The sequence below is a fragment of the Ciona robusta genome, chromosome 3 (assembly GCF_009617815.1).
Source record: "Ciona robusta chromosome 3, ASM961781v2".
Taxonomy (NCBI): Eukaryota; Metazoa; Chordata; class Ascidiacea; order Phlebobranchia; family Cionidae; genus Ciona; species Ciona robusta.
In genome coordinates, this window is record NC_143237.1 from 9370596 (window position 1) to 9384311 (window position 13716).

Here is a 13716-nt window from a genome sequence, read left to right on the forward strand (position 1 = left end):
TTATGGGGAGAAAATAAAAAAAATTACCAAATTATGGGCAGATAATGAAAAAAATTACCAAATTATGGGCAGATAATGAAAAAAAATTAACAAATCATGGGCAGATAATGAAAAAAATTACCAAATTATGGGCAGATAATGAAAAAAAATTGACAAATCGTGGGCAGATAATGAAAAAAAATTTACAAAATATGGATAGATAATGAAAAAAAATTGACAAATCATGAGCGGATAATATAAAAAAATTAACAAATTATGGCCACATAATACAAAAAAAAATTAAAAAATCATGGGCAAATAATAAAAAAAATAACTAATTATGTGCAAAAAGGAAAAAAAATTACAAATCATCCGCACATAATAAAAACAAAAAGAAAAAATCATGGGCACATAATAAAAAAATAACTAATTATGGGCAAATAATTAAAAAAAAAATAACAAATTATGGGCAGATAATAAAAAAATTTACAAATCATGGCCATATAATAAAAAAAATAACTAATTATGTGCAAATAATAAAAAAATTACAAATCATGGGCACATAATAAAAAAAAGTAACAAATTATGGACAAATAAGAAAAAAATTAACTAATCATGGGCAGATAATGAAAAAAAAATTAACTAAATATGGGCAAATAATAAAAAAAAATTAACAAATTATGGGCACATAATAAAAAAAATTAACAGATTATGGACAAATAAGAAGAAAAAAAAACTAATCATGGGCAGATAATGAAAAAAAAATTAACTAATTAGGTACAAATATCAAATAATCAAAAAAAAATTATCTGTCCATAATTAGTTAATTTTTTTTCACTATCTGCCCATGATATTTTAATTTTTTTGTATTATGTGGCCATGATTTGTTAATTTTTTTTAAATATTTGCTTATAATTTTGTAATTTTTTTTATTATCTGCCCAAAATTTGGTAATTTTTTTCATTATCTGCCCATGATTTGATAATTTTCTTTCAATGTCTGCCCATGATTTGGTAATTTTTTTTCACTATCTGCCCATGATATTTTAATTTTTTTGTATTATGTGCCCATGATTTGTTAATTTTTTTTAAATATTTGCTTATAATTTTGTAATTTTTTTTATTATCTGCCCAAAATTTGGTAATTTTTTTTCATTATCTGCCCATAATTTGGTAATTTTTTTTCATTATCTGCCCATGATTTGTAATTTTTTTTATTATCTGCCCATAATTTGTTAATTTTTTTTTACGAATTGCACATAATTAGTTATTTTTTTTTATTATGTGCCCATGATTTTTTAATTTTTTTTGTATTATGTGGCCATGATTTGTATTTTTTTTTTATTATGTGCCCATAATTTGGTAATTTTTTTATATTATCCGCTCATGATTTGTCAATTTTTTTCATTATCTGTCCATATTTTGTTAATTTTTTTCATTTTCTGCCCATAATTTGTCTTTTTTTTTCATTATCTGCCCATAATTTGGTAATTTTTTTCATTTTCTGCCCATGGTTTGTCTTCTTTTTTCATTATCTGCCCATAATTTGGTAATTTTTTTTCATTATCTGCCCATAATTTGGTAATTTTTTTCATTATCTGCCCATGATTTGTTAATTTTTTTCATTATCTGCCCATGATTTGGTAATTTTTTTCATTATCTGCCCATGATTTGTCAATTTTTTTTCATTATCTGCCCATAATTTGGTAATTTTTTTTTCATTATCTGCCCATAATTTGGTAATTTTTTTCATTATCTGCCCATGATTTGCTAATTTTTTTTCATTATCTGCTCATAATTTGGTAATTTTTTTTATTATCTCCCCAAAATTTGGTAATTTTTTTCATTATCTGCCCATAATTTGTTTTTTTTTCATTATCTGCCCATAATTAGTAAATTTTTTTTCATTATCTGCCCATGATTTGTTAATTTTTTTTATCTGCCTATGATTTGTTATTTTTTTTTCATTATTTGCCCATAATTTGTTAATTTTTTTTCATTATCTGCCCAAATTTGGTATTTTTTTCATCATCTGCCCATAATTTGCTAATTTTTCTCATTATCTGCCCATGATATTTTAATTTTTTTGTATTATGTGGCCATGATTTGTAAATTTTTTTATTATCTGCCCATAATTTGTTAATTTTTTTTCTATTATTTGCACATAATTAGTTATTTTTTTTATTATGTGCCCATGATTTTTTAATTTATTTTGTATTATGTGGCCATGATTTGTAATTTTTTTTTATTATGTGCCCATAATTTGGTAATTTTTTTTATTATTTGCACAGAATTAGTTATTTTTTTTATTATGTGCCCATGATTTTTTAATTTTTTTTGTATTATGTGGCCATGATTTGTATTTTTTTTTTATTATGTGCCCATAATTTGGTAATTTTTTTTATTATTTGCACAGAATTAGTTATTTTTTTTATTATGTGCCCATGATTTTTTAATTTTTTTTGTTTTATGTGGCCATGATTTGTATTTTTTTTTTTTATTATGTGCCCATAATTTGGTAATTTTTTTATATTATCCACTCATGATTTGTCATTTTTTTTCATTATCTGTCCATATTTTGTTAATTTTTTTCATTTTCTGCCCATGAGTTGTCTTTTTTTTTCATTATCTGCCCATAATTTGGTAATTTTTTTCATTTTCTGCCCATGATTTGTCAATTTTTTTTCATTATCTGCCCATAATTTGGTAATTTTTTTTTCATTATCTGCCCATAATTTGGTAATTTTTTTCAATATCTGCCAATGATTTGTTAATTTTTTTTCATTATCTGCTCATAATTTGGTAATTTTTTTTATTATCTGCCCAAAATTTGGTAATTTTTTTCATTATCTGCCCATGATTTATTAATTTTTTTTCATTATCTGTCCATAATTTGGTATTTTTTTTCATTATCTGCCCATAATTTGGTAATTTTTTTTCATTATCTGCCCATAATTTGGTAATTTCTTTCATTATCTGCCCATAATTTCTAATTTTTTTTATGACTTGCACATAATTAGTTATTTTTTTTATTATGTGCCCATGATTTTTTAATTTTTTTTGTATTACGTGGCCATGATTTGTAATTTTTTATTATTATGTGCATCTGCCCATAATTTGGTAGTTTTTTTATATTATCCGCTCATGATTTGTCAATTTTTTTTTATGATTTGCACATAATTAGTTATTTTTTTTATTATGTGCCCATGATTTTTTAATTTTTTTTGTATTATGTGGCCATGATTTGTAATTTTTTTTATTATGTGCCCATAATTTGGTAATTTTTTTATATTATCCGCTCATGATTTGTCAATTTTTTTTCATTATCTGTCCATATTTTGTTGATTTTTTTCATTATCTGCCCATGATTTGGTAATTTTTTTCATTATCTGCCCATGATTTGTCAATTTTTTTTCATTATCTGCCTATAATTTGGTAATTTTTTTTCATTATCTGCCCATAATTTGGTGATTTGTTTTATTATCTGCCCAAAATTTGGAAATTTTTTTCATTATCTGCCCATAATTTGTTTTTTTTCATTATCTGCCCAAATTTGGTATTTTTTTCATCATCTGCCCATAATTTGTTAATTTTTCTCATTATCTGCCCATGATTTTTTAATTTTTTTGTATTATGTGCCCATGATTTGTATTTTTTTTTATTATGTGCCCATAATTTGGTAATTTTTTTTTATTATCTGCCCATGATTTGTAATTTTTTTTTATTATCTGCCCATGATTTGTAATTTTTTTTTATTATGTGCCCATAATTTGGTAATTTTTTTTTATTATGTGCCCATAATTTGGTAATTTTTTTTTATTATCTGCCCATGATTTGTAATTTTTTTTTATTATCTGCCCATGATTTGTAATTTTTTTTATTATCTGCCCATAATTTGTTAATTTTTTTTTTATTATTTGCACAGAATTAGTTATGTTTTTTATTATGTGCCCATGATTTTTTAATTTTTTTTGTATTATGTGGCCATGATTTGTCAATTTTTTTTATTATCTGTCCATATTTTGTTAATTTTTTTCATTATCTGCCCATGATTTGGTAATTTTTTTCATTATCTGCCCATGATTTGTCAATTTTTTTTCATTATCTGCCTATAATTTGGTAATTTTTTTTTCATTATCTGCCCATAATTTGATAACTTTTTTCATTATCTGCCCATGATTTGTTAATTTTTTTTCATTATCTGCTCATAATTTGGTAATTTTTTTTATTATCTGCCCAAAATTTGGGAATTTTTTTCATTATCTGCCCATAATTTGTTTTTTTTTCATTATCTGCCCATAATTAGTTAATTTTTTTTCATTATCTGCCCATGATTTGTTAAATTTTTTATTATCTGCCTATGATTTGTTAATTTTTTTTCATTATTTGCCCATAACTTGTTAATTTTTTTCATTATCTGCCCAAATTTGGTATTTTTTTCATCATCTGCCCATAATTTGTTAATTTTTTTTTCATTATCTGCCCATGATTTTTTAATTTTTTTTATTATCTGCCCATGATTTGTAATTTTTTTTATTATGAGCCCATAATTTGGTAATTTTTTTATATTATCCGCTCATGATTTATCAATTTTTTTTCATTATCTGTCCATATTTTGTTAATTTTTTTCATTATCTGCCCATGATTTGGTATTTTTTCATTATCTGCCCATGATTTGTCAAATTTTTTTTCATTATCTGCCCATAATTTGGTACTTTTTTTTTCATTATCTGTCCATAATTTGGTAATTTTTTTCATTATCTGCCCATGATTTGTTAATTTTTTTTCATTATCTGCTCATAATTTGGTAATTTTTTTTATTATCTGCCCAAAATTTGGTAATTTTTTTCATTATCTGCCCATAATTTGTTTTTTTTTCATTATCTGCCCGTGATTTGTTAATTTTTTTTATTATCTGCCTATGATTTGTTAAATTTTTTTCATTATTTGCCCATAATTTGTTATTTTTTTTTCATTATCTGCCCAAATTTAGTATTTTTTTCATCATCTGCCCATAATTTGTTAATTTTTTTTCATTATCTGCCCATGATTTTTTAATTTTTTTGTATTATGTGGCCATGATTTGTAAATATTTTTATTATCTGCCCATCATTTGTTGATTTTTTTCTATTATTTGCACATAATTAGTTATTTTTTTATTATGTGCCCATGATTTTTTAATTTTTTTGTATTATGTGGCCATGATTTGTAATTTTTTTTATTATGTGCCCATAATTTGGTAATTTCTTTTGATTATTTGCACAGAATGAGTTATGTTTTTTATTATGTGCCCATGATTTGTAATTTTTTTTTATTATCTGCCCATAATTTGTTAATTTTTTTATGATTTGCACATAATTAGTTATTTTTTTTATTATGTGCCCATGATTTTTTAATTTTTTTTGTATTATGTGGCCATGATTTGTATTTTTTTTTATTATGTGCCCATAATTTGGTAATTTTTTTATATTATCCGCTCATGATTTGTCAATTTTTTTTCATTATCTGTCCATATTTTGTTAATTTTTTTCATTTTCTGCCCATGATTTGTTAATTTTTTTTCATTATCTGCCCAAATTTGGTATTTTTTCATCATCTGCCCATAATTTGTTATTTTTTTTTCATTATCTGCCCATGATTTTTTAATTTTTTTGTATTATGTGGCCATGATTTGTAAATTTTTTTTATTATTTGCACAGAATTAGTTATGTTTTTTATTATGTGCCCATGATTTGTAATTTTTTTTTATTATCTGCCCATAATTTGTTAATTTTTTTATGATTTGCACATAATTAGTTATTTTTTTTATTATGTGCCCATGATTTTTTAATTTTTTTTGTATTATGTGGCCATGATTTGTATTTTTTTTTATTATGTGCCCATAATTTGGTAATTTTTTTATATTATCCGCTCATGATTTGTCAATTTTTTTTCATTATCTGTCCATATTTTGTTAATTTTTTTCATTTTCTGCCCATGATTTGTTAATTTTTTTTCATTATCTGCTCATAATGTGGTAATTTTTTTTTCATTATCTGCCCATAATTTGGTAATTTTTTTCTTTATCTGCCCGTGATTTGTTAATTTTTTTCATTATCTGCCCATGATTTGTTAATTTTTTTTCATTATCTGCTCATAATTTGGTAATTTTTTTTATTATCTCCCCAAAATTTGGTAATTTTTTTCATTATCTGCCCATAATTTGTTATTTTTTTTTCATTGTCTGCCCATAACTAGTTAATTTTTTTTCATTATCTGCCCATGATTTGTTAATTTTTTTTATTATCTGCCTATAATTTGGTAATTTTTTTTCATTATTTGCCCATAATTTGTTAATTTTTTTTCATTATCTGCCCAAATTTGGTATTTTTTCATCATCTGCCCATAATTTGTTATTTTTTTTTCATTATCTGCCCATGATTTTTTAATTTTTTTGTATTATGTGGCCATGATTTGTAAATTTTTTTTATTATTTGCACAGAATTAGTTATGTTTTTTATTATGTGCCCATGATTTTTTAATTTTTTTTTGTATTATGTGGCCATGATTTGTATTTTTTTTATTATGTGCCCATAATTTGTTAATTTTTTTTATGATTTGCACATAATTAGTTATTTTTTTTATTATGTGCCCATGATTTTTTAATTTTTTTTGTATTATGTGGCCATGATTTGTATTTTTTTTATTATGTGCCCATAATTTGGTAATTTTTTTATATTATCCGTTTATGATTTGTCAATTTTTTTTCATTATCTGTCCATATTTTGTTAATTTTTTTCATTTTCTGCCTATGATTTGTCTTTTATTTTCTTTATCTGCCCATAATTGGGTAATTTATTTCATTATCTGCCCATGATTTGTTAATTTTCTTTCAATATCTGCCCATGATTTGGCAATTTTTTTCATTATCTGCCCATGATTTGGTAATTTTTTTTTCATTATCTGCTCATAATTTGGTAATTTTTTTTATTATCTGCCCATGATTTGGTAATTTTTTTCATAATCTGCTCATGATTTGTAAATTTTTTTATTATCTGCCCATAATTTGTTAATTTTTTTTTCTATTATTTGCACATAATTAGTTATTTTTTTTATTATCTGCCCATGATTTTTTAATTTTTTTTTATTATGTGGCCATGATTTGTAATTTTTTTTTATTATGTGCCCATAATTTGGTATTTTTTTATTATTTGCACAGAATTAGTTATGTTTTTTATTATGTGCCCATGATTTTTTAATTTTTTTTGTATTATGTGGCCATGATTTGTATTTTTTTTTATTATGTGCCCATAATTTGGTAATTTTTTTTATGATTTGCACATAAGTAGTTATTTTTTTTATTATGTGCCCATGATTTTTTAATTTTTTTTTTGTATTATGTGGCCATGATTTGTATTTTTTTTTATTATCTGCCCATAATTTGTTAATTTTTTTTCTATTATTTGCACATAATTAGTTATTTTTTTTATTATGTGCCCATGATTTTTTAATTTATTTTGTATTATGTGGCCATGATTTGTAATTTTTTTTTATTATGTGCCCATAATTTGGTAATTTTTTTTATTATTTGCACAGAATTAGTTATTTTTTTTATTATGTGCCCATGATTTTTTAATTTTTTTTGTATTATGTGGCCATGATTTGTATTTTTTTTTTATTATGTGCCCATAATTTGGTAATTTTTTTTATTATTTGCACAGAATTAGTTATTTTTTTTATTATGTGCCCATGATTTTTTAATTTTTTTTGTTTTATGTGGCCATGATTTGTATTTTTTTTTTTTATTATGTGCCCATAATTTGGTAATTTTTTTATATTATCCACTCATGATTTGTCATTTTTTTTCATTATCTGTCCATATTTTGTTAATTTTTTTCATTTTCTGCCCATGAGTTGTCTTTTTTTTTTCATTATCTGCCCATAATTTGGTAATTTTTTTCATTTTCTGCCCATGATTTGTCAATTTTTTTTCATTATCTGCCCATAATTTGGTAATTTTTTTTTCATTATCTGCCCATAATTTGGTAATTTTTTTCAATATCTGCCAATGATTTGTTAATTTTTTTTCATTATCTGCTCATAATTTGGTAATTTTTTTTATTATCTGCCCAAAATTTGGTAATTTTTTTCATTATCTGCCCATGATTTATTAATTTTTTTTCATTATCTGTCCATAATTTGGTATTTTTTTTCATTATCTGCCCATAATTTGGTAATTTTTTTTCATTATCTGCCCATAATTTGGTAATTTCTTTCATTATCTGCCCATAATTTCTAATTTTTTTTATGACTTGCACATAATTAGTTATTTTTTTTATTATGTGCCCATGATTTTTTAATTTTTTTTGTATTACGTGGCCATGATTTGTAATTTTTTTTTATTATGTGCATCTGCCCATAATTTGGTAGTTTTTTTATATTATCCGCTCATGATTTGTCAATTTTTTTTTATGATTTGCACATAATTAGTTATTTTTTTTATTATGTGCCCATGATTTTTTAATTTTTTTTGTATTATGTGGCCATGATTTGTAATTTTTTTTATTATGTGCCCATAATTTGGTAATTTTTTTATATTATCCGCTCATGATTTGTCAATTTTTTTTCATTATCTGTCCATATTTTGTTGATTTTTTTCATTATCTGCCCATGATTTGGTAATTTTTTTCATTATCTGCCCATGATTTGTCAATTTTTTTTCATTATCTGCCTATAATTTGGTAATTTTTTTTCATTATCTGCCCATAATTTGGTGATTTGTTTTATTATCTGCCCAAAATTTGGAAATTTTTTTCATTATCTGCCCATAATTTGTTTTTTTTCATTATCTGCCCAAATTTGGTATTTTTTTCATCATCTGCCCATAATTTGTTAATTTTTCTCATTATCTGCCCATGATTTTTTAATTTTTTTGTATTATGTGCCCATGATTTGTATTTTTTTTTATTATGTGCCCATAATTTGGTAATTTTTTTTTATTATCTGCCCATGATTTGTAATTTTTTTTTATTATCTGCCCATGATTTGTAATTTTTTTTTATTATGTGCCCATAATTTGGTAATTTTTTTTTATTATGTGCCCATAATTTGGTAATTTTTTTTTATTATCTGCCCATGATTTGTAATTTTTTTTTATTATCTGCCCATGATTTGTAATTTTTTTTATTATCTGCCCATAATTTGTTAATTTTTTTTTTATTATTTGCACAGAATTAGTTATGTTTTTTATTATGTGCCCATGATTTTTTAATTTTTTTTGTATTATGTGGCCATGATTTGTCAATTTTTTTTATTATCTGTCCATATTTTGTTAATTTTTTTCATTATCTGCCCATGATTTGGTAATTTTTTTCATTATCTGCCCATGATTTGTCAATTTTTTTTCATTATCTGCCTATAATTTGGTAATTTTTTTTTCATTATCTGCCCATAATTTGATAACTTTTTTCATTATCTGCCCATGATTTGTTAATTTTTTTTCATTATCTGCTCATAATTTGGTAATTTTTTTTATTATCTGCCCAAAATTTGGGAATTTTTTTCATTATCTGCCCATAATTTGTTTTTTTTTCATTATCTGCCCATAATTAGTTAATTTTTTTTCATTATCTGCCCATGATTTGTTAAATTTTTTATTATCTGCCTATGATTTGTTAATTTTTTTTCATTATTTGCCCATAACTTGTTAATTTTTTTCATTATCTGCCCAAATTTGGTATTTTTTTCATCATCTGCCCATAATTTGTTAATTTTTTTTTCATTATCTGCCCATGATTTTTTAATTTTTTTTATTATCTGCCCATGATTTGTAATTTTTTTTATTATGAGCCCATAATTTGGTAATTTTTTTATATTATCCGCTCATGATTTATCAATTTTTTTTCATTATCTGTCCATATTTTGTTAATTTTTTTCATTATCTGCCCATGATTTGGTATTTTTTCATTATCTGCCCATGATTTGTCAAATTTTTTTTCATTATCTGCCCATAATTTGGTACTTTTTTTTTCATTATCTGTCCATAATTTGGTAATTTTTTTCATTATCTGCCCATGATTTGTTAATTTTTTTTCATTATCTGCTCATAATTTGGTAATTTTTTTTATTATCTGCCCAAAATTTGGTAATTTTTTTCATTATCTGCCCATAATTTGTTTTTTTTTCATTATCTGCCCGTGATTTGTTAATTTTTTTTATTATCTGCCTATGATTTGTTAAATTTTTTTCATTATTTGCCCATAATTTGTTATTTTTTTTTCATTATCTGCCCAAATTTAGTATTTTTTTCATCATCTGCCCATAATTTGTTAATTTTTTTTCATTATCTGCCCATGATTTTTTAATTTTTTTGTATTATGTGGCCATGATTTGTAAATATTTTTATTATCTGCCCATCATTTGTTGATTTTTTTCTATTATTTGCACATAATTAGTTATTTTTTTATTATGTGCCCATGATTTTTTAATTTTTTTGTATTATGTGGCCATGATTTGTAATTTTTTTTATTATGTGCCCATAATTTGGTAATTTCTTTTGATTATTTGCACAGAATGAGTTATGTTTTTTATTATGTGCCCATGATTTGTAATTTTTTTTTATTATCTGCCCATAATTTGTTAATTTTTTTATGATTTGCACATAATTAGTTATTTTTTTTATTATGTGCCCATGATTTTTTAATTTTTTTTGTATTATGTGGCCATGATTTGTATTTTTTTTTATTATGTGCCCATAATTTGGTAATTTTTTTATATTATCCGCTCATGATTTGTCAATTTTTTTTCATTATCTGTCCATATTTTGTTAATTTTTTTCATTTTCTGCCCATGATTTGTTAATTTTTTTTCATTATCTGCCCAAATTTGGTATTTTTTCATCATCTGCCCATAATTTGTTATTTTTTTTTCATTATCTGCCCATGATTTTTTAATTTTTTTGTATTATGTGGCCATGATTTGTAAATTTTTTTTATTATTTGCACAGAATTAGTTATGTTTTTTATTATGTGCCCATGATTTGTAATTTTTTTTTATTATCTGCCCATAATTTGTTAATTTTTTTATGATTTGCACATAATTAGTTATTTTTTTTATTATGTGCCCATGATTTTTTAATTTTTTTTGTATTATGTGGCCATGATTTGTATTTTTTTTTATTATGTGCCCATAATTTGGTAATTTTTTTATATTATCCGCTCATGATTTGTCAATTTTTTTTCATTATCTGTCCATATTTTGTTAATTTTTTTCATTTTCTGCCCATGATTTGTTAATTTTTTTTCATTATCTGCTCATAATGTGGTAATTTTTTTTTCATTATCTGCCCATAATTTGGTAATTTTTTTCTTTATCTGCCCGTGATTTGTTAATTTTTTTCATTATCTGCCCATGATTTGTTAATTTTTTTTCATTATCTGCTCATAATTTGGTAATTTTTTTTATTATCTCCCCAAAATTTGGTAATTTTTTTCATTATCTGCCCATAATTTGTTATTTTTTTTTCATTGTCTGCCCATAACTAGTTAATTTTTTTTCATTATCTGCCCATGATTTGTTAATTTTTTTTATTATCTGCCTATAATTTGGTAATTTTTTTTCATTATTTGCCCATAATTTGTTAATTTTTTTTCATTATCTGCCCAAATTTGGTATTTTTTCATCATCTGCCCATAATTTGTTATTTTTTTTTCATTATCTGCCCATGATTTTTTAATTTTTTTGTATTATGTGGCCATGATTTGTAAATTTTTTTTATTATTTGCACAGAATTAGTTATGTTTTTTATTATGTGCCCATGATTTTTTAATTTTTTTTTGTATTATGTGGCCATGATTTGTATTTTTTTTTATTATGTGCCCATAATTTGTTAATTTTTTTTATGATTTGCACATAATTAGTTATTTTTTTTATTATGTGCCCATGATTTTTTAATTTTTTTTGTATTATGTGGCCATGATTTGTATTTTTTTTATTATGTGCCCATAATTTGGTAATTTTTTTATATTATCCGTTTATGATTTGTCAATTTTTTTTCATTATCTGTCCATATTTTGTTAATTTTTTTCATTTTCTGCCTATGATTTGTCTTTTATTTTCTTTATCTGCCCATAATTGGGTAATTTATTTCATTATCTGCCCATGATTTGTTAATTTTCTTTCAATATCTGCCCATGATTTGGCAATTTTTTTCATTATCTGCCCATGATTTGGTAATTTTTTTTTCATTATCTGCTCATAATTTGGTAATTTTTTTTATTATCTGCCCATGATTTGGTAATTTTTTTCATAATCTGCTCATGATTTGTAAATTTTTTTATTATCTGCCCATAATTTGTTAATTTTTTTTTCTATTATTTGCACATAATTAGTTATTTTTTTTATTATCTGCCCATGATTTTTTAATTTTTTTTTATTATGTGGCCATGATTTGTAATTTTTTTTTATTATGTGCCCATAATTTGGTATTTTTTTATTATTTGCACAGAATTAGTTATGTTTTTTATTATGTGCCCATGATTTTTTAATTTTTTTTGTATTATGTGGCCATGATTTGTATTTTTTTTTATTATGTGCCCATAATTTGGTAATTTTTTTTATGATTTGCACATAAGTAGTTATTTTTTTTATTATGTGCCCATGATTTTTTAATTTTTTTTTTGTATTATGTGGCCATGATTTGTATTTTTTTTTATTATCTGCCCATAATTTGTTAATTTTTTTTATGATTTGCACATAAGTAGTTATTTTTTTTTTATTATGTGCCCATGATTTTTTAATTTTTTTTTGTATTATGTGGCCATGATTTGTATTTTTTTTATTATGTGCCCATAATTTGGTAATTTTTTTATATTATCCGCTCATGATTTGTCAATTTTTTTTCATTATCTGTCCATATTTTGTTAATTTTTTTCATTTTCTGCCCATGATTTGTCTTTCTTTTTTTTTATCTGCCCATAATTGGGTAATTTATTTCATTATCTGCCTATGATTTGTTAATTTTTTTTTCATTATCTGCCCATGATTTGTTAAATTTTTTATTATCTGCCCAGGATTTGTTTTTTTTTTCATTATGTGCCCATAATTTGTTAATTGTTTTTTAATATCTGCCCATGATTTGGTAATTTTTTTTAATATCTGCCCATGATTTGTTTATTTTTTTTTCATTATCTGCCCATAATTTGTTAACTTTTTATTATCTATGAAAAAAATAACAAATCATTGGCGGATCGAAAATGAAAAATATCAAAACATGAAGAAAAATTGGACAGAGCATGACTAAAAAATTAACAGAATATAAGAAAAAAACGTTTGGCAAAACATGGGCACATTATGAAAGTAAATTGGACAAAACAAAAAAGATTGAGATTACATGGGCAAATAATGAAAACAAAATTAGGCAAAACATAAACAAAACACGGACAAAACATTTGAAACTCAAGCAATGCAAAGAAAGAAGTTGTACTAGCTTGTCAATTGAAGTTTTAATGTTTAAACCAAGTGGTGGAGATCGAATGTTCTTTCGCTGTTTTATATATTAGTTTGCGGATGTAGCAATTTATCAAAGTTAGAGGATCTGGTACTTCGACCACGAACGTGATATTTGGAGAGAAATGATTTAGTGAAGAAAAACTATCAAAGCTTCCTGCCTCTTATACATCTCACCATCTTCTTTGCTGCGTTATTGTATTTCGTAAGGAGGTAACAAGGAATCATATGCACGATCTTAATTCAATAACAT